This window comes from Lithobates pipiens, unplaced genomic scaffold (genome assembly GCF_037356315.1).
Source record: "Lithobates pipiens isolate NorthernLeopardFrog02 unplaced genomic scaffold, aLitPip1_a1.2 Scaffold_22, whole genome shotgun sequence".
Lineage (NCBI taxonomy): Eukaryota > Metazoa > Chordata > Amphibia > Anura > Ranidae > Lithobates > Lithobates pipiens.
In genome coordinates, this window is record NW_027507784.1 from 171,955,275 (window position 1) to 171,976,265 (window position 20,991).

At 43.0% G+C, this 20,991-nt stretch overlaps 1 protein-coding gene and 1 long non-coding RNA gene across 2 annotated transcripts in view; one reads left to right on the plus strand and one right to left on the minus strand.

The window, feature by feature from the left end:
- LOC143924364 (aldehyde oxidase-like) overlaps positions 1 to 20,484 on the minus strand; it is a 203,685-nt gene extending 183,201 nt beyond the window's left edge. Inside the window, exon 1 of the mRNA XM_077448644.1 lies at positions 20,242 to 20,484. The gene's annotated coding sequence lies outside the window, so the exon portion shown is untranslated. The remainder of the gene's footprint in view (positions 1 to 20,241) is intronic.
- On the plus strand, positions 16,575 to 18,773 carry LOC143925461 (uncharacterized). Its single transcript, XR_013261989.1, has 3 exons — positions 16,575 to 16,713; positions 16,949 to 17,196; positions 18,091 to 18,773. It is a non-coding gene; the product is annotated as an uncharacterized LOC143925461 (long non-coding RNA).
- Positions 20,485 to 20,991: the final 507 nt, after the last annotated feature.

Genomic DNA, 20,991 nt, shown 5'->3' on the forward strand with positions numbered 1-20,991 from the left:
ACTGATGAAGACATTTTTTTTTAAATAGTTTTATATATATTATAGCAAAAAGTAAAAAAACATTTATTTTTTTTCAAAATTGTCACTCTTTTTTTTGTTTATAGCGCAAAAAATAAAACCCGCAGAGGTGATCAAATAGCACCAAAAGCTCTCTTTGTGGGAAAAAAAATACATAAATTTTGTGTACAAAGACGGATGACCACACAATTGTCAGTTAAAGCGACGCAGTGCCGTATCGCAACAAATGATCTGTTCTTTAAGGGGGCAAATCCTTCCGGGGCTGAAGTGGTTAAAATTATTTTAATGATCACCTTGTAAAATAATCCATTCAGTTTACAATAGAAATGAAAGGCAAAACTTTTTTGTATAATTATAAAAAAAAAAATAAATACTTTTTTTCTCTTTTTTTGTGATTAAATTCCTTCTATCATTGGCGGCCCGTAATGCAGAGCACAGGGGCGCCGCCCCCTAATCTACATGCAGGACGCTGGATGCATGGATTCCAATGGCTTTTTTTTTTTTTTGAAGCACCTGAATAAAGCCAGAGGCTCTAATATGGTCAAAAAAGGGTGGGCTCGGGCGCAGAGCACTGCTCCCCAAGCTCACCCAGTTGTGTGGGAATAGTGAATGAATATTTGCTATTGTCTTCCTGATTCTCCTCCAGACCAATTAGGAAGCCGGTCAGGAGACCTGTCACCCAATTGGCCAAAAGAAGAACCATTCCTATTGGCTGCCTAGGAGGAGAAGGGAGGAGGAGGAGGAAAGAGACGCATGGTGGATCCACCGTGATGTGGGGAAGGAGATGCAGGGGAAGTCACCGCCCATTGCCTAGAGGAAGTGCCGAATAGATGGGGTAAGTGCGGGGCTGGTGATTGTGGGTGCATTGTTTGACCCCCTCCCAAAACATATACCACCAGCCAGCACTGCAATCTTTTCTGAGCTGCATACAAGCTAGGGGGAGGAGAAACAGCATCACACTGAGCTTCCCAGTAAATGACATCAGGGCATGTCAGGACAAGTCTATTGTAAGACTCAAATCATTGTAAGAGAGCATACTGAGTTCCCAGCATAGCTAGAGAACTGACCACGGTGTGCTCTCCTCCTTAGTGTGGTCAGATTGTATTAGGAAAGGAAGGAACCTGGCAGGAACACCAGGAATTTTACATAAAGGAAGTAATACAAGGAGAACAGGATACGTTCTCATACAAAGTACACTGTACAGCAGCCACATATGGGGAATATGAAGTGTTGGGTTAACAAATGCTTTAAGGTTTATAGAGGACTTGTTATTGGCATCGAGGCCTCCTATGATAAACCCAAATTGACAAATGGACACTCAGGGTAAAACTCATATATTGTCCACATATGTGACGATGGGACTTACTGGAGGAGCGTGGGAAAAACTGAAGGGAAATAAAAAAGAGAAGGGGATGGGACAGCACAAAATAAAGTAAGCAAGCAGCAAAGTAATGAATGAAGCTGCTAAAGCTTAGAGAAAAAGCTTTTGGCAGCCAGGCCTGGCATGTCGAAGGTTATGTGTTCATGAAGAGTTTGAGTCAACTGAATAAACAAGATCTTTTGTATGACTATGAAATCTTAGTGCTCAGGTGTTTGTATGTAATGGTTAGAGCATAAGATTAGAATTCAGTCATACAAGTTAAAGAACTGAAAGGGTATACAATAAGGTAGGTTTATAGCATGGTAAAAAGGTTATAAATTGGACTGTTATAATGTGAAATTCCAGACAAATACTGGATTCTTTTCATTTTTGGCGGAGTGGGAAAAATTGGAATCACTGTCAGATTTTTTTTTTTTTATTATTATTGTCTGTTGGAGAGACTGGCAATGTTGTCACCATCACAGAAAGGTAAAGAAATCTAATAGGGAAACATCAGCAATAAAACCTCTTTATTAGAGTAGGGGGAGGATGAATGCCATCACATTTGCTTTTTACAAGTGTTTATTAGAGTAGAACTAGGCAAACTTTTATATTTTCATTTTGGATAGAGTAGCGAGGAGGTTATAACTCCTGTAAGGTTTATTTTTGCTATCTGTGTTCCATTGGGGGAGATTTATGTTGACTTCCAGTCCCATATCCAAAACAGGAACCTCTTAGGGACCCCCAGGTCACCAGGACTAGTGTACCTATTTGAAGATTTCCTCTCTATTACTTTTCTGGTGACAACCCAAAATTTTGGATTTTCTTTTACTTTCACTTTCAATGATAATGGTAAACAGGCCAAATAGAGAGGTGAATCTCCCTAATGGGCGCACAGAGAGCAAAAGACTAACAGATGTTCTAATCCCTTTCCACTCTACCCAAAACGAAAAAAAAAAGTTTTGCCTTTAGGTATACTTTAAATCGGAGTTCCACCAAAAAACATTTAATAAAAGTTTAAAAGTCTTCTTTTAAATTAAGGACACTTACATGTCCTCACCTGAAGCCGACCCGTCCCTCGGCTACCGGGTGGAGGCGCCTCCATCTTCGCTTGGGGAATCAGGAAGTGAAGCCTTGCAGCTTCACAGTCTGGTTCCCTACTGTGCATGCGCTTCCTCACTGGTTCCTGCTGTGTCTCCCAGAAGACAGTGGGGGGGACGGGGACGGAAGAGGGGTCAGACATGGCATAGATCACCGCAGGTCCTGGGGCAATCTATCGCTGGAAGTGGGAGCAAATACCTGGATTAGACAGGTATCTGTTCCCCCCTCCCCCCGGAAAGGTGCCAAATGTGACACCAGAGGGGGGGAGAAACCGGATAAGCGGAAAGAACTATTTTTTTTGGTGGAACTCCGCTTTAAGTTTGTGATACATAACTTAATGACAGTCATGCTACACAGTTCATTATGTAACCATATAAACAGTAGAAACATATACAAACAGTCCATTACATGTTTATTGCTTTCTGTGTGCTTGTTGGAGATCTCCATTCTCTTCCATTGCCAGTAACAATATTTTCCCTGGGACAGGAAGTAAGGGGAGACTTCCCCAACATGGCAGCAGACAGCAATAAATACTTTTACAGAGGTTCTAACCTTTTATTCTTCTTTACAGAGCTAATAAGTTACATTTTAAGAGAAGAGTCAGCCCTTTTACACATTGTCGGAAATTCCGACGGAAACGGTACAATCGGATTATATTGTCGGAAAATCCTATCGTGTGTGGGCTCTATCGGAGAGCAGGATCTCAAATTTTCTGACAACAAAATCCAATCAGACTTTTTCCGATCGTTTATAGAGAATTCCAATCGGACAAAGTGCTCAGATCAAAGTACGAGAGCAAAGCTATTGGCTACTAGGCTGAACGTAGTCCGTCGGAACGGGATCCAAGATGTGTCTACCAGACAACTTTGTGTATGCAACACCAGTTTCGGACAAAATCCGTCTGAAAAAATCTGACGGATTTTGTGGTTGGAATTTCCGACCGTGTGTACAAGGGCTAACAAGAGTCCTTCCCAGAAGGGAAGAATTCTATCATCTAGCATTTCTTTCTCTGCAAATCAAAAGGAATAGTTAAAGAGGAGCTCCAGTCTCCCAAAAAAAAAAATAATAATAATTAAAAGTCAGCAGCTACAAATAGTGTAGCTGCTGACTTTTAATATGAGGACACTTATCTGTCCCATGGTGCAGCAATGTCGGCACCCGAATCGCTTTGGGTGCAGGCGTCGGCATTGTAAGTAAAAGAAACCGGCTGTAAAGCCTTCCTGCTTCACAACCAGTTTCCTACTGTGCAGGCACGAGATGCGCTGCACTTTGTGAATGGTCCTGCAGTCTTCTGGGACCTGTGTGTGTCCTAGAAGGCTGTGGAGGGAAGGAGGAGGGGCTGAACATAATAGTAGATCAACACAGTGATCTGAGCCGGAAATGGGAGCGGGTACCTGTCAAAACCCAGTTACCCGCTCCCTCCCACTGCTGAAAAGTGGCAAATGGGGGGAGGGGTGCAGACAACTGGAGCCTCCCCTTTTGGGTGGAGCTACGCTTTAATTAAATACTTACGGCCAGGGGCGGACTGACAACTCATGGGGCCCCCAGGCAATAGGAGATTATGGGGCCCCCAGGCAATCAGAGATTATGGCGCCACACAGTATACACACACACAGTATACAATCACACAGTATACACAGACATGTTTCTATTGGCTGAGAAGGTACTGGAGAGATGGGGCAGCTATAATCTTGGGATTTTTAGACCAAAAGTATGATGGTAAGGGCCATTTCAGAAACAGATGTAAAAAAAACACAAATATTTACATTCTGTCCTTGGTTTTACTGAGGACGGCAACCCTGATGGGGACCCCTAGTGGCCCAGGGCCCTCGGGCAGTGCCCGAGTGGGTGAATGGTCAGTCCACCCCTGCTTACGGCATAAGTGTCAGGCAAAAAGTCCCTTTTCTGGTAGTATGAAATGCAACAAACATGACATATAGGATTTGGCTTATGAACCAAGCTGACTAGTAATAGCTCCTTAGGGCATGAACGCATACCATAATTATAGATGAGCTGTTAAAATGACAAAAAATTCGTTTTTTTCTCTTTTGATAACATGCAGGTGTCCAGCTTGTGTGTACGTTACATACAACCATTAGGTCTGGTTCATACTAACTTATTATGACAACCTAAAAACAAAACCACGTACCACATGATATAGTTTGGACACCATAAAAGTGGTGTGGTGGCCATAAAGCGGTGGCCATAAAAGCTACAAAAAAATATATATATATTTTCAAGCAACATAACTGTGGAAAGCTTCAGGTTGCCTTTCTCCTGTATTAAAGCTAGTAGAAATTCATCCCTAATTGTTTTAAATTTTATAGTAAAGTGGATTCCTGCTGGTAGGAGCATATTCCCCCTCATGCCGCGTACACACGATCTAATTGTCCGGCAGACTTCGTCCGGCAAACAATCCGTCGGACTTTATAACAAACGGACTTGGCCACACACACACACTCCGAAAGTCCAGTGGACAAATTTTGAGTTAAAACTACTTTCTAAGTCCACCGGACTTTACAATGAAAAAGTCAGCTGGAGCCCACACACGATCGAATTGTCCAGCGGACCAAGTCCGCCGGACAATTCGATCAAGTGTACGCGGCATCAGTCTCATCAGGAACAATGCTAGCCTAAAGAACTTAGGTTTTCATCTAGACCCTCCCACACTACCCACTAGGGATGAGCTTCGTGTTCGAGTCGAACATACGTTCGACTCGAACATCGGCTGTTCGCCCGTTCGGCGAATTCCTAACGTTATGGGCCGTTCGCGCCAAATTCGTGTGGCGCTCACGGCCCACAATGCACTGCGTCATCGCAGTGCATTGCTGGCTCATGATTGGCCAAGCATGCACTGTGACCCCGCATGCTTGGCCAATCACAGCGCCAGCAGCGAGGAGAGCCAATCATAGCTCAGGCTGTGTAGTACACGCCCCACACTATATAAGGCCGCCAGCGCGGCGGCCTTGTGTAGTGTATTGGCGTCTGAAGCAGTTAGTGGGTGTTCTGTGTACCTTCAACACAGTACACACCGATCGTTATCGGCCGATTTTCGATCTTGCTCTTCTGTAGTGGTTGTTGTCTGCGTGCCCTGACCGCAGTATACACCGCTATATTCACCTCACCTATATAGCTAGTGATCTATCTTTTATAATAGAGCTTGCAGTCAGTAGTGTTAGGAGCTTGTGCGTGCTGTCTGCGTGCTCTGTACCCAGTACACACCGCTATATCCACCTACATAGCTCTTCTCTATTTGAGCCCACTTGCCATCTGCAGGAGTTATTGGAAGTTGTGTGTGCCTCCAGGACAGCATAGTATACATCTGTATATACCCCTTTATCTCTGGTGTTCTATAATAAAGGCATCTGCAGGAGTTAGTGGGTGTTTTGTGCCTCCAGCACAATATACACCTGTATCTACCCTTTATTGCTGTTCTCTAATAGAGCCATCTGCAGGGCTTAGTGGGTGTTGTGTGACTCCATTACAGTATACACCTTTATCTTTGGTGTTCTATAATAAAGGCATCTGCAGGAGTTGGGGGTTGGGGTTTTGTGTGCCTCCAGCACAATATACACTACCCAACTGCTGTTTTACCCAACTCCCTTCAGGCCATTACCATGTCTGGAAGGCCAGCAAGGAGAGGCAGACAGGCGCAAGCTGATAAAAGAGGGCAAGCAGGCTCTGTGTCTAGAGACAACAGTGCTGGTCGTGGACGCGGTGCATTGTCATCAGCACGTGGCCATGGGACACGCTTGTCCTTCTTTTCGGCAGCTGGACATGTTGAACCGCAACATGCCAACGACTTGGTAGAGTGGATGACCAAGCCCTCTTCATCCTCCCCATCCTCTCTCACCCAGTCTCAGGGTACTAGCAAAGCAGCTGCCAATGCATCGTCTTCCCTCGTCTCAATGTCATCATCAGTGACTCCTTCCCTAGACCCACCACGTCCTCCTGAGGAGTCTCCTGAACTCTTTGAGCACAGTGTTGGGTACATACTCCAGGAGGATGCCCAGTGTTTTGTAGGCTCTGATGATGACACTCAGCTAGAGGAAGGCAGTAGCGTGAATGCAGAGAGAGGGGATGCTCAAGAAGGACAGCAATCTGGCAGTCATGTTCCACAAGCTGCAGCATATTGCCAGGTTTGCTACAGCGATGAAGAGGGAGGGGATGATGAGGGCACTGACTCCACGTGGGTGACTGGTAGGAGAGAGGAGGAGGAGGAGGAGGCACATGTCCAACGAGGCAGGATGCCCTCCAGGGGCCAGCTTAGGGGCAGCACACCGACTGAATCACACCGCAGAGCTCCGCCTGTGCAAGGCGCTGCCTCTGCGCGTTATTCTAAAAGTTCTTTGGTGTGGGCCTTTTTTGAGACGAGTGCATCAGATCGCACCGCTGCTATTTGCAACATATGTCTCAAGCGTATCTCGCGTGGCCAAAACATCAGCCGCTTGGGCACCACATGCTTGACCAGACATATGTTGACCTGCCATGCAGCTCGTTGGCAAGCGTACCTCAAAGACCCACACCAAAGAACAAGGCGGGCCTCTCCTTGCTCCTCATCAGCTGGCATCTCCAACCTCACTAGACCTTCAGTCTTCTCTGAAACCTGCTCTGAGAGGAATGAAGGTGTAGAATTAGGTGTGTCACAGCCAAGTGCTTCCGGTCACTCTGCTAGCAGTACACCCACGTCCGATTATAGCAGGCAAATGTCCCTGCCCCAGCTGCTGGACCGGCGAAAGAAGTTCACTCCCAGCCATCCACATGCCCAGCGGTTGAATGATAGCTTGGCTAAATTGCTAGCACTTCAACTGCTGCCTTTTCAGTTGGTAGACTCGGCCCCCTTCCGTGAGTTTGTACAATGTGCGGGTCCTCAGTGGCAGGTCCCCAAACGCCCTTTTTTCTCACGGAAGGCGATTCCGGCTCTCTACCGGCATGTGGAAGGCAATGTCCTTGCCTCGCTGGACAGGGCGGTCAGCGGTAAGGTGCATATTACCGCTGACTCATGGTCCAGCAGGCATGGACAGGGACGTTACCTGTCTTTCACGGCCTATTGGGTCACTCTTCTGGCAGCTGGGAAGGATGCAGGACAAGGTGCAGTAGTGTTGGAGGTTGTTCCGCCACCACGCCTCCAAAATGCTACTATTGGTTGTGACACACCTCTCTCCTCCACCCCCTCCTCTTCTTCTTCCTCCATGGCCTCTTCCAGTGCTCTGTCCTCAGAACCAGTGGTGCTCCGTAGGCGTTCCAGGGGCTACGCAAGTACATAGGCAAACCACCAGGTGGAACTCAACGTTGGCCATGCTGCAGCGGCTGCACACGCAGCAGAGGGCCATCAATGAGTACCTGTGCGACTACGGCACCAGGACAGGGTGAGGGGAGCTCGATTTTTTTCTCACCACGCCAGTGGGGCATGATCAGGTATGCATGCACTGTCCTGTCACCGTTTGAGGAGGCCACAAGGATGGTGAGCAGTGACAGTGCATGCATCAGTGACACTGTACCTCTTGTCCACCTCTTGGAGCATACACTGCATGGAATAATGGACAGGGCACTTGAGACAGAACAGAGGCAGGAAGAGGAGGACTTCCTTGCCTCTCAAGGCCCCCTTTATCCAGACAGTGTTCCTGCTGTGCCACCCATCACACAGAAAGAGGATGAGGAGGAGGAAGAGGAGGAGGAGGATGATTGTGTCAGCATGGAGGTGGAGGCTGGCACTCAGCAGCAGCAGTCTTGTAGGGATGATTTACAGTCCCAAGAAACACGTGGACTTGTACGTGGCTGGGAGGAGGTAGCTGCGGATCATGTTGCCCTTAGTGACCCAGAGGACTCCGGACCGAATGCCTCAGCTAACCTACGCTGCATGGCCTCCCTGATCCTGCAAAGCCTGCGGAAGGATCCTCGTATTCTTCGGATCAAGGAGAGGGACCATTACTGGTTGGCCACTCTCCTTGATCCACGGTACAAGGGTAAGGTTGCCGACCTTATCTTGCCATCGCAAAGGGAGCAGAGGATGAGACATCTCCGGGAGGCCTTGCAGAAAGGTCTGTGCAACGCGTTCCCAGAGACTGGGAGGTTACAAACTACTGGTCCTGGACAACGTGTTGCTGAGGCATCGGTCAGAAGGAGCGGTGGAGAAGGTGGCCGTCTGACTGATGCTTTCAGACAATTTTTTAGTCCGCAGCCCCAAGGTATGATCGGTTCCAGCAACCATCGACAGCGTCTGATTTACATGGTGCAGGAATACCTAGGGGCAAGGTCAGACTTGGACGCCTTTCCCACCGAAAATCCTCTGGCTTACTGGGTCTTGAGGATGGATCACTGGCCAGAGCTTGCACAGTATGCAATTGAGCTACTGGCCTGTCCTGCATCCAGCGTTCTTTCGGAACGCACCTTCAGTGCTGCTGGTGGCTTTGTTACCGATCACAGGGTGCGCCTGTCCACCGAATCAGTTGATCGACTGACCTTCATAAAGATGAATCAGTCTTGGATCACCCACAGCTACCAAGCACCTGAAGCTGATGTAACCGAATAATTTTTTTTGAAATGTCACATCCCTTCAAGACTGCCTATGCTGATGCTGAGTGACTGTCCTGTTATGTTGATTGTCTATCCTCTTCCTCCTCCGCTGATATGTTGGAAGAACATTTCTGGTTCTGGGTGATGCCATCAGCCCAATTTTTCTGCCCCTGTTTAACAGGGGCGTTTAATTACAATTTTTGATGCAATGCTTTGCAGCAGGGCTAATTCCTGCAATAAAACTAGAGTATATGGGAGAGGTTGCAGTGTGGTGGCACCAGCACCAGTGCCTAAGGCCCAATTTTTCTGCCCCTGTTTAACAGGGACATGTAATTACAGTTCTTGATATAATATGAGTAACTGTGAGGACTTATAGTGTTGTGACACCAGCACCACAAACACCAAAGGTCAATTTTTCTACCACTGTTCAACAATGGCATGTAATTACAATTCTTGATATAATCGTTCACAGCAGGGCGCTCCAATGCCCACCAAGAGTCACTTTGAGGGCTTACAATGTTGTGGCAAAACCAACACCTTGTTCCGCCATTTCTGCAGAGCATATAGGGCAGGCCCCTACTTTCAAACATCCAACTTACAAACATCTCCTTCTTGCAAATGGAAGGAGACAACAGCAAGTGAGATGAAAAAAGATGTACGACAAAACAAATTATACAGGGGTGATAACCCTTCCCTATGTTTTCCAAAAAGCTTAAAAATAGTTTTTTTGACTGGAGCTACACTTTAAAAATGTACCAGTTGAAAATTACAAACAGATTCAACTTAACACAACAAACCTACACAGTCCCTGTCTTGTTTGCACCGCCTGTATACTGCTATTCTGAGTATATAGGGCCTGGGGGCCACACGCATTTCCTTTTTTTAATATGGGTACTGGGTTCCCCTTAATATGCATACAAGACCCAAAGGGGCTGGTAATGGGCAGGGAGGGCTACCCATGCCATTTTTCTCAATGATTTTCAACCATATTGCAGGAACCAGATATAACATTAAAACCGCAAGCAGTTTTAAATGATGTTATTTCCGTTTAATGTCATTTTGTGCAGGGACTGTTCTAAACACGGGAAACACGTGGCACTTCACAGGCATACTACAGACACCCCCCAGGCACCATATTTAAAGGAATATTTCACTTTTTTTTTTCACTTTAATCATCATTAAAATCAGTGCTCCCGCCAAAACGGCCATTTTTAAAAACATTTTAGGCATTGACCCATGTCCCCTGGGGCAGGAGCCAGGTCCCCAAACCCTTTTTAGGACAGTATCTTGTATATTAGCCGTTAAAATTAGCACTTTTAATTTCGAACGTTCGAGTCCCATAGACTTCAATGGGGTTCTAAAGTTCGTACGAATTTGGGGTCCGTTTGAAAGTTCTGATGCGAACCGAACCGGGGGGTGTTTGGCTCATCCCTACTGCCCACCCTGGCAAATCATTATTTCTTGACAGATCCTGTTGTGGAGGCTTCTAAAATAAGAAGTAAACCTTAAAAAGTGTATCAAAATCCCAAAACAAACATTTTTTTTTGTACGTTTGCAGCTTACCAGCCCTTAAATGAGGTACCTGCATTCCTTTTTTTTTAGACTTGGTTCTCTATATTTTCACTTTGTAATCCTGCAGATAATACACTTCCGGTCACTGGATGGCTACATTTTATTCTCCATTGAATCTATGGAGGAAGCCATGGTTGTGAGTGTGACCCATGATAGATTTTAAAAATGCCTGCCTTTGTTCACTTCCATTACACAGTATAGGGGCTGATCATGGGATTAGTAGTTTACAGAAGAAAAATAAGGTTGTTTAGGCTTTCTCTTAAGCTCTCAGGAAATGAAAAGGAGACTGCATTTGAAGTACAATCGAGTATTTTTCTGTACTTGCCGAAACGTTCTTTGAATAATGAATCCCAAGGCAGCCATCATATCCTGTAAGAACTGGTAAGCTGCGATATATGAACATTTTTGGGTTTTTCTACACTTTCAGGAAAGGTTTTCTGCAAAAATGTGCAAGTATATATCCATTTCATATACATAGTCAGTGCAAGCCAGTTGGAGAAGTAGAAAAGGGGGAGAATCTAGATGCCAAAAAAGAGTTTACTGTTTCCTGGAACCTACCTCACATTTTGTTTTGGACAAATATTGGGGATTAAATTGTGTTTGTGTGGAATAATGTTCTTGTCTGTGTTTTCTTACTGAAAATAAAGATTTGATAAATAAAAAAGTTGACAATAAAGATTATAGAATATAGAGAAAATAAAGATTGACAAATATCGTGCAACATAAAAAAATTGCAACTACCATCTTTTTATTCTACAGGGCCTCTTCATTCAGAAAATATATAATGCTCTGGGTTTTTGAAGTGCTGTAATTGTATAGACAGAAAATCTGACTTTAATATGTGTGTGAAAAATGAAAAATTGCTCCTGAAGCAACTTGTTAAAAAAAATATGTTAACCCAATATTTCCAGATACGTGCCTGCTGTGCCATATACTTGTAAAAAAAAAAAATATATATATCCTGTTCTCTTTGCCCCCCCCCCCCCCGCACAGCCATTTTCTGGGAAGATCAGTGTTCTGCTGTTTCTCCTCCCCCACCTTTCTAAACTCATTATGCAGGTAAAAAAGAGGTTATGTGATCGCTTATTATAAAAAATAAAAAATAAATAAAAAAGGAGAAATAATGTATTTATAATATTTTATATACACAAATGTTTTGTCTTTCATTTCTATTTTAAGCTGAATGGGTTGTTTTACAAGATGAGGGTTTACATAAACTATAAACTCAAGTTTTATGCAGCCTTACAAATGTCACATGCGCAGATTGAATAGAGAGTGGAAGGTATGACCATTTTTCTGGAAGAATTTAAAATGAACATATTTAATAATGCAACTGCTAACTTTTTTGACATGTGGTTTGCTCCATTTTTATATTATTACATGTACAGTTACTTTATAAGAAGTACAGCCAAAGCTCGTTTGGCTGCACTTCTGTGGATCAGAGGAGTGCAGTTCATTCTGCACTTCTGTAACTCATTTGCAGCAGGCAGCGGGCTGAAGACTGCTGTCGGCTCATGTCACAGAGCGTGTCCAGACTGGGGAAAGATTGCAACCACATGGTCGGGAACTTGGGATTCAACCAGATGCCTAGACCAGCACGCAGCTCAACCTCCCAGCGAGCTGTAGTGAGACTGAGCCAGCCACTCCGACACCCTCCACAGCCCACCGGCGCTCTCATGGTGCACTGAGAACTGAGCGATCAAACCCCCGCTTAGAGCTGGAGGACAGATGTATCTGCCTAGATAATTATGATTCCAAAAAAAACTTATCTTTTAAACCTACAAATATATAATATCAGTTTGTGTCAGCAGAGTTTATATGGGATCATAGTTCCTGCCCTCTCTAATCCTTAAAATGTCTTTCCTATTATTTCAAATTGCAATGTTTGCTGTGTGAGGGAAAAATCTATGAAAAAGTCTACTGAAAGGTGTGGTAGTAGCTGTGAGTTAAATAGTTCTCTCCACCCAAACAAAATGAGAAAGTTCCATCTTCTTCACATTTTACTGCAGCTTGGGTGTGTTTCCCTTTGGTATTCCAAGGATATATTTTTTGCTGTACTGCAGGAATGAGTGATGCATGTAGAGACAGATGCTTTAGCCTCACGCATGCTTAATTATTTAAAATAAAATAAATCAAAGCTGAATACAGTGGGGAGGAATGAATGGCATGCAGTATTTTTTTTTCTTTACTCTTTGTAATTAGGTTAAATGAAGAAGAGCTTGAAATGATATGGGGTTCACAAAGGCATTGTGCTGCTAGAATAGGATAAGGATACAATTGCTACAGCATTATATGGCCCAAGGTACAGCCAGGGGCAGACTGACAACTCATGGGGCCCCCGGGCAATAGGTATACACATGGGGCCACAGTATACACACACACACAGTATACAATCACACAGTATACACATACATGTACACACAGTATACACAGACACGTTTTTATTGGCTGAGAAAGTACTGGAGAGGTGGGGCAGCTATAATCTCAATATTTTTAGACCAAAAGGATGACGGTAAGGGACATTTCAGAGACAGATGTAAAAAAAAACACAGATTTTTACATACTGTCCCTGGTTTTACTGAGGCTGGCAACCCTGATGGGGCCCCCTAGTGGCCCGGGGCCCTTGGGCTGTGCCCGAGTGGCCGAATGGTCAGTCCGCCCCTGGGTACAGCCCATATTCAGTTTAAAACCACAAAATTAAAATATATAGGCAACATCATTGATGACATGTACAGTATATAAAAATGACAGCTTGTTTATGGAAGGTGCAACCTGTCTTCATACTCGTTTTACTGGTCGTCCTTAACTCACAAAGTGAAAAATTGCTGTAGGCAACATCTACAAAGGTGATTTGTGACTAGGCAATACTCTGAAAATTCATCCTCAAAATGAATTAACTGTCACTTCCTATGAAGGAGAAAATAGCTAGAAAAAAAAGCTTTTCTATTTTATAGTCTATGTGATATTTTTTACAAAGACTATAAAATCGCACGGTTGTTACCTAGATTTTTGTTCGTAGTTAGGAAATTACAGTTCGTAATTTTCTCAGGACCAGTTTGCTGTTTTGCTTTTTTGTCAATAAATAGGTTCACCTTTCATAACATGTTACACTCATATTTAGGCCCCCGCAACCCCCTGATTCCCCACTCTGCAAAATCCTTTAAAAACATGGTCGCTCATTCACAGTGCTCCGGGATTGGAAAACTACAAGTCCCGACAGTCTTTTGCGACTTAGTTAATTTTCAATGAACTATCGCGGCACTGTGCTAGTTCACAGATTCTTCCTGAATGTATCGGCTTCATCGTACGAGGTAAGAGCAAGCCAACACACCGACAGATCTGCAGAAGACTTGCGTGGCATCAGTGATCTGCTGATAGCTGGTTCGATGATTTACAGGCTCCGAAAACAAAAAAATAATAAATGCACATTTTTTTATCTGCAAACAAAAAGTGTATTTAGTATTTTTTGTCAAAAGGTGGAATTATCCTTTAAGGACAAGGCTAGCTGTGTATTGCAGAAGAGCCATACAACTTACCTGACTGCTTGCAGTCTTCCTTAGGATGTACACTGGGCTACACAAGCACCATTCACATCAGTCCCTGCCCTCAAGAAGCTTAAAATTCTAAGGTGTCTAACTCACATTCATATACAGGGGTGTGAAAAAGTGTTTGCCCCCTTCCTCATTTCCTGTTCCTTTCCATTTCCATTTCCTGCATGTTTGTCACACTTAAGTGTTTCGGAACATCAAACCAATTTAAACAATAGTCAAGGACAACACAAGTAAACACAAAATGCAATTTGTAAATGAAGGTGTTTATTATTAAAGGTGAAAAAAAATCCAAACCATCATGGCCCTGTGTGAAAAAGTGATTGCCCCCCCCTTGTTAAGACATACTATAACTGTGGTTGTCCACACCTGAGTTCAATTTCTCTAGCCACACCCAGGCCTGATTATTGCAACACCTGTTCACAATCAAGGCATCACTTAAATAGGAGCTGCTTGACACAGTAAGGTCCACCAGAAGATCCTTAAAAGCTACACATCATGCCGAGACCCAAAGAAATTCAGGAACAATTGAGAAAGAAAGTAATTGAGATCTATCAGTCTGGAAAGGGTTATAAAGCCATTTCCAAAGCTTTGGGAATCCAGCGAACCACAGTGAGAGCCATTATCCACAAATGGCGAAGACATGGAACAGTGGTGAACCTTCCCAGGAGTGGCCGGCCGCCCAAAATTACCCCAAGAGCGCAGTGACGACTCATCCAAGAGGTCACAAAAGACCCCACAACAACGTCCAAGGAACTGCAGGCCTCACTTGCCTCAGTTAAGGTCAGCGTTCATGCCTCCACCATCAGGAAAAAAGACTGGGCAAAAATGGCCTGCATAGCAGAGTTCCAAGGAGAAAACCACTGCTGAGCAAAAAGAACATCAAAGCTCGTCTCAATTTCTCCACAACACATCTTGATGATCCCCAAGACTTTTGGGACAACATTCTGTGGACCGATGAGACAAAAGTGGAACTCTTTGGAAGGTGTGTGTCCAAGTATATCTGGCGTAGAAGGAACACTGCATTTCATAAAAAGAACATTATACCAACAGTAAAATATGGTGGTGGTAGTGTGATGGTCTGAGGCTGTTTTGCTGCTTCAGGACCTGGAAGACTTGCCGTGATAAAAGGAACTATGAATTCTGCTGTCTACCAAGAGATCCTGAAGGAGAATGTCCGACCATCTGTTCGTGTACTCAAGCTGAAACGAACTTGGGTTCTGCAGCAGGACAATGATCCTAAACACACCAGCAAGTCCACCACCGAATGGCTGAAGAAAAACAAAATGAAGACTTTGGAGTGGCCTAGCCAAAGTCCTGACCTGAATCCTATTGAGATGTTGTGGTATGACCTTAAAAAGGCCGTTCATGCTCGAAAACCCTCTAATGTAACTGAATTAGGACAATTCTGCAAAGATGAGTGGGCCAAAATTCCTCCAGGACGCTGTAAAAGCCTCATTGCATGTTATCGCAAACGCTTGGTTGCAGTTGTTGCTGCTAAGGGTGGCCCAACCAGTTATTAGGTTTAGGGGGCAATCACTTTTTCACACAGGGCCATGATGTTTTGGATTTTTTCACCTTTAATAATAAACACCTTCATTTACAAATTGCATTTTGTGTTTACTTGTGTTGTCCTTGACTATTGTTTAAATTGGTTTGATGTTCCGAAACACTTAAGTGTGACAAACATGCAAAGGAACAGGAAATGAGGAAGGGGGCAAACACTTTTTCACACCACTGTATTAGGGCCAATTTACACAGGAGCCCACAAACCTACCTGCATGTCTAAGGAGCAAGGGAGGAAGAAGGCACCAGGAGAACATGCAAACTCTGTGCAGGTATTTGAACTGATGATCCTGGTGCTGCTAGGTGGAAGTGCTAACTACTTCTGCTTTGAAGTGAACCTTTGGCCAGGCTATGAGAAGTCAAGCATTTACATGTACTTAATATGCAGTAAATCAGCTTTAAAACCAGACTAAATTTACTGGTGCTGCTCAAGAATCTACCAGGTCCTCTTATGCAGCATCCGCTTGGAGTGCAGACAAGGACAGAGCTTGTCCCACCTCTAAACATCTAATGGAAAAGGAAAACGTCCTGGAAGTCGCACATGTCTGCAAAGCCTCGTAAGTAGGTGTATAATAGCCTGGGCCTGGGCTCCAACCAGGCGTTTCACTCTGCTCACTGGGCTTAGTCAGGGGACTCCATGGGTGGAGTGAAATGCATTAGGGTTTGGCCTGATTGGAGCCCTGACTGAGGCTTTCATACACCTCTGTACTGGGTTTTTGCAGAGATGTGTGACTTTCAGGACTTTTTCCTTTTCCATTAGCTTTAAAGCCAGTGCTCACTTACTGTAACTGTCCACTTGTCACTTTAAACCTTTGTTCAGCACTGACTGACAGATGGAACCTTTATTGCCTTCCTCTTGTTTCTCTGGGGAATGTTTTAATCATCAGACACTTCCTGGTTCCTCTAGTTTTGGAGAAAGGGGCTCTCATTAATTCAGCATTCACAGGCAAGTCAGCAGTACCTTGTGGGAAGGTAGTGCTTATGGAAGTTTTCTAAAGATTAAAGTTTGCACCCCTTGGCAAGCAGAGCAAGGTATGCAGTGAAGGTGCATTGTCATTGTCAGTATATATGTTTTAAGCACAATTTGAGTCAATGCTGTTAGTTAAAAGATTTGCTGTAGACAATCCACACGTTTGAACATATAGTCATGATTCCTTTTTAATGTTAATTTAGATGTGTGTAGATAATGGAACACCACATTTGTGATTCTGTTGTAACCCTCTTTTGGTGATCTCTGTAAACGAATGTATTGTATGTCATTTTACAGTTTTCACGGTGCTTATGGTGCTTATAGTGCTTAAGGCGTTTAAGGAGTCAAAGGGATTAACCTCGGTGTTGTTCAACCTTAATGCACACCTTTGAGGCAAAAGAATAAAAGTACTGCACCCGTCATAAGCTCTCTTCTCATTATTTACTCAAGCCAATGGGGCCGCTACACTTACCATTTCCAAATTTCACAAGAGAAGCAGCAAAAATTAGAAAGCTGTGGTGGATTCCAACACTATGCTCAATGAGGTAAGAGCTTGGTGAGCTGGGCTTTTAAGAGACGTTAAATGTGCTTCTGCCTTGTGGATGTATTTTTCCACAGTGTCTAGATCTATAGGGTACTTTTAAGAACATATAAATACTTGAATATGCATAGCCTGGCAACAGGCTCACTTGAAAGCTGAACTCTGAGCAAAAGAAAAAGAATTAGGTTGCACAGAACTTACTGTCGGGTCCTATCAAATATTTTGTCATGTAATTGATATTCTTCACTCTGTCTGTTTCCAGGACCACCATAGTCTTAGCCCTTGTACACATGGTAGGAAATTCTGACCACAAAATCTGTCTGATTTTTTCAGACGGATTTTGTCCCAAACTGGTGTTGCATACACACGGTCGGACAAAGTTGACAGAAAATCTGATCGTTCGGAATGTGATGACGTTCATTCGTTACAACGGGACTACGTTCAGGCTAGTAGCCAATAGCTTTGGTCTCGTAATTTGATCTGAGCATGCGTGGCACTTTGTCCGATCGGAATTCTCTACAAACAATCGGACCAAGTCCGATTGGATCATGTTGTCGGAAAATTTTATATCCAGCTCTCAAACTTTGTTGGTCGGACATTCCGACGGAAAAAGTCAGAAGGAGCCCACACACTGTCGGATTATCCGACAACACGGTCCGATCGAACATTTTTCATCGGAATTTCTGACCGTGTGTACAAGGGCTTAGTTGCACTTAGTCCACTGAATTAAATTTTTCTTGTATTCTCTGAATTAGGATCCATCATAGTAGTCCCCAAAGGCCATACAACTACCATAGTACAACATAAGTGCCAGGAGTTGTAGTATTATGATATTAGTCTACAATATGTTACCATATATTCACATAACGCATCACCGCCATCTTGGTGTGTCCAACAGGTTGCTTATAACAAAGGATTGGATGGATTGCACTTCATGTGACCCACACTCCTCTATCCATTTGCATGTACGTTGTGCCATTTCTGCTTAAGCCACAATGGAGGTCAGTTGTAATTTTTAAACCAGACACTGACATTTTCAATATCATCTCTTTTTAATATACATTGGAGGCTTAAATATATTATCCATACACATTGTGAGCTATTTGAAGACTCTTATTCACCTCAAGGTTCATCAAAATCTTACCATTCACAGGACTAGCAAGAAGAGTCCTTAAAAATTCATAACTCTAGGTGCTATAGACAAGAACCCATCCAGAAACAAGTTGAAGCATTAGCTTTACTCTCTTTACTGAGAGTAGCAACAAAATCTCTGTTGTGGAGATGTCTACATACTGGACTTTGATGCACTTGGAAATTGGTACACAACACTGACATGCAGATGGAATAGTCACAGCGTGCGAAGGAGTATGATTAGGTTCAGAGTTATTCAAGCTGTTATACATTCTACTGTGTCACCCACTCAGAAAGTGCTGGTATCAGCAGTTCCCAGAAATGTTGCATTGTTTTACTACAATGCTATGTATGCAAGTAATTTACCCATATGATGTTACATATAGTACTCTTGTGCATATATCTGGCACAGAATATTTATTTCAAATAAAGCAAACAATAGATTCATTACTTATGTACATAATCAACATGTCTATTTTTATCTGTTCATGCATATCTGATAATCATTGCATAATACTAGTAGCAATATTCACACTTATCTCAGTTCCAATTTGAAGAAATTTAACTTTCCAAATTAGATTGTTTTCTGCTGACATATACATAAGAAAAGCAAAACTTGCTTGCAAAATAATGGGGACACGTGTTATAAGGCCAAAAATACAATCACTTCTTTTTAGTAGAGATGGGCTATAACGTCTGTCTCCTTTGTATTGCTTACTGTTTTCCCATTGGGGATATCCCATTTATTATTGTTCCTGGAGACAATAGGCTCTAGACAGGAAGGGATGGAAAATTTCCCCAGTGGGAACAGCAATAGAAAGAGGACCTATTTGTTCTCTGTCTAAAGCTAAAATAAAAGGTTTTAGATGGGGTTACGCTCAGACTAGATGGACTAGTCTGCAGAGTAGATATAAACAGGCATGGGGATAGCCTGAGAGGTTTACCAAAGGATGAATACAGAAATTATTACATGATCATTACATGTACGACTGTTTAGTGCAAACAGTCACCACCAAAAAAAACATCTAAAATATTGCAGACCTCAGCACATTTTAAAATACAAGTTCTTCTATGTTCTACCAGTAGGGTTGCCACCTCATCCCTTTAAACCAGAACACATATGAATTACACAGATTCTGAGGCTAATTTAATGCAGATAAGACACCAAGTGAGTTTTAATATCACCTCAATCACCCACAGAACCTGTAATTAATATGTGTTCGGTTTTAAAGGGATGAGGTGGCAACCTTATCTGCCCAGTCACCTACAACAGAGGCTGGTGGACTTGTATTTAGAGTTTATTTGTATGCAATCTTGTATAGCAGTAGCAGATGTATTGAATATTATTTATGGAAAAAACTAGTAAGTTTGTAAGTCATAGGTAACTTAAAGTATATTTAAAACTTAAACTTTTTTTTCTTGTGTTTTAAATATAGTAGGGAAGGATTAAAACCCCAGTCAGTTTGACTTAATTTATTTTTCCAATCCTTTCTGGGAGATTTTTCTTTACATCCTGTCTTGAGATACAACAGGGAATGTGAGTAGATCTCTCCAGTAGAAGGGAAAATCCCCTCTAGCTTGTCACTGTAACAAGTGTCCTCTATCTTTTAGGAAAACAAAATTTTGCATTTTCCTTTACTTTCAATCCCATATCAGTCACCAGAATAAATTGCAAGAACCTTACAACTTTAATGTTTTGTTGTAAATCACGCCAAGCTGATACCTTTACGTGCAGCAGAATATGCTAATTATCTCTGGTACTTAAGGGTTACTTATATTACACAAGCAATTAACAGGCCCAATTCATCCTGCTCTACCAAGCAATGTATATCAATTACAGCTTCAAAGACAAGTTGAGTATCCAGGTATTGCTAACAAGTGCCAAGCTCCACACCCAGGTGCCAGTGTTTGGACTTACTTTCTGTTTTGTGTTGAATGAGCTTGCTGTAGAGTCCTCAGAGTGTACAAAGTCCCATTAGATCTGCTTCCATCACGCTCTGCAATGTCTGACACACGTCTGTCTTTCCTTTTGGACTTAGATTTGTCTGAGCAAAAAGCAATCTTGCTCTTGTGTGAGCTGGCCAGACTTGCATTCCACACCTACAATCACCTACAATGATTCCCCGCCCTAGTCATTACCGTGCACAGCCTGCATATATCTAAGCCAAACTGTCATATCCTAGAGGCTGGGCTTGTATTTCTGACCTTGTCACTCAACCCACAAACCAGTTCTGTAATAATGATTCCACTTTATCTCTCTGGGAATAATGTGGGATGCAGAGCTGTAGGATGTGATGTAATGTGTGGTTTACTGGCATGCACCTAGACCTGCCTTTTAACTATTCACCTTTCTTTTTTATGATTGAGCTAAAGAATAAACATTGGAAACTCCGGCTAGTTTTATTCCTGGCGTGTAAACTCTTTTCATCAAAGAGTTTGACAATAATGGAAGCGCAATTCTAAAAGTTTAATTTAGAGCTATTACAACTCCAGGAGTTACTGTGCCAATAAAAATATTTTGTTCAATTGATGATTCAGTTTAAATCATTTAGATTTAAATAGTTTAAGGGCCATTTACACTGTTGAATTTTAACACAAGTATTCCGACTAAAACATGTGTAATGGTTTTCTATAATAAAAATATTCCCACCTTAGCTTTGCAGTGCAC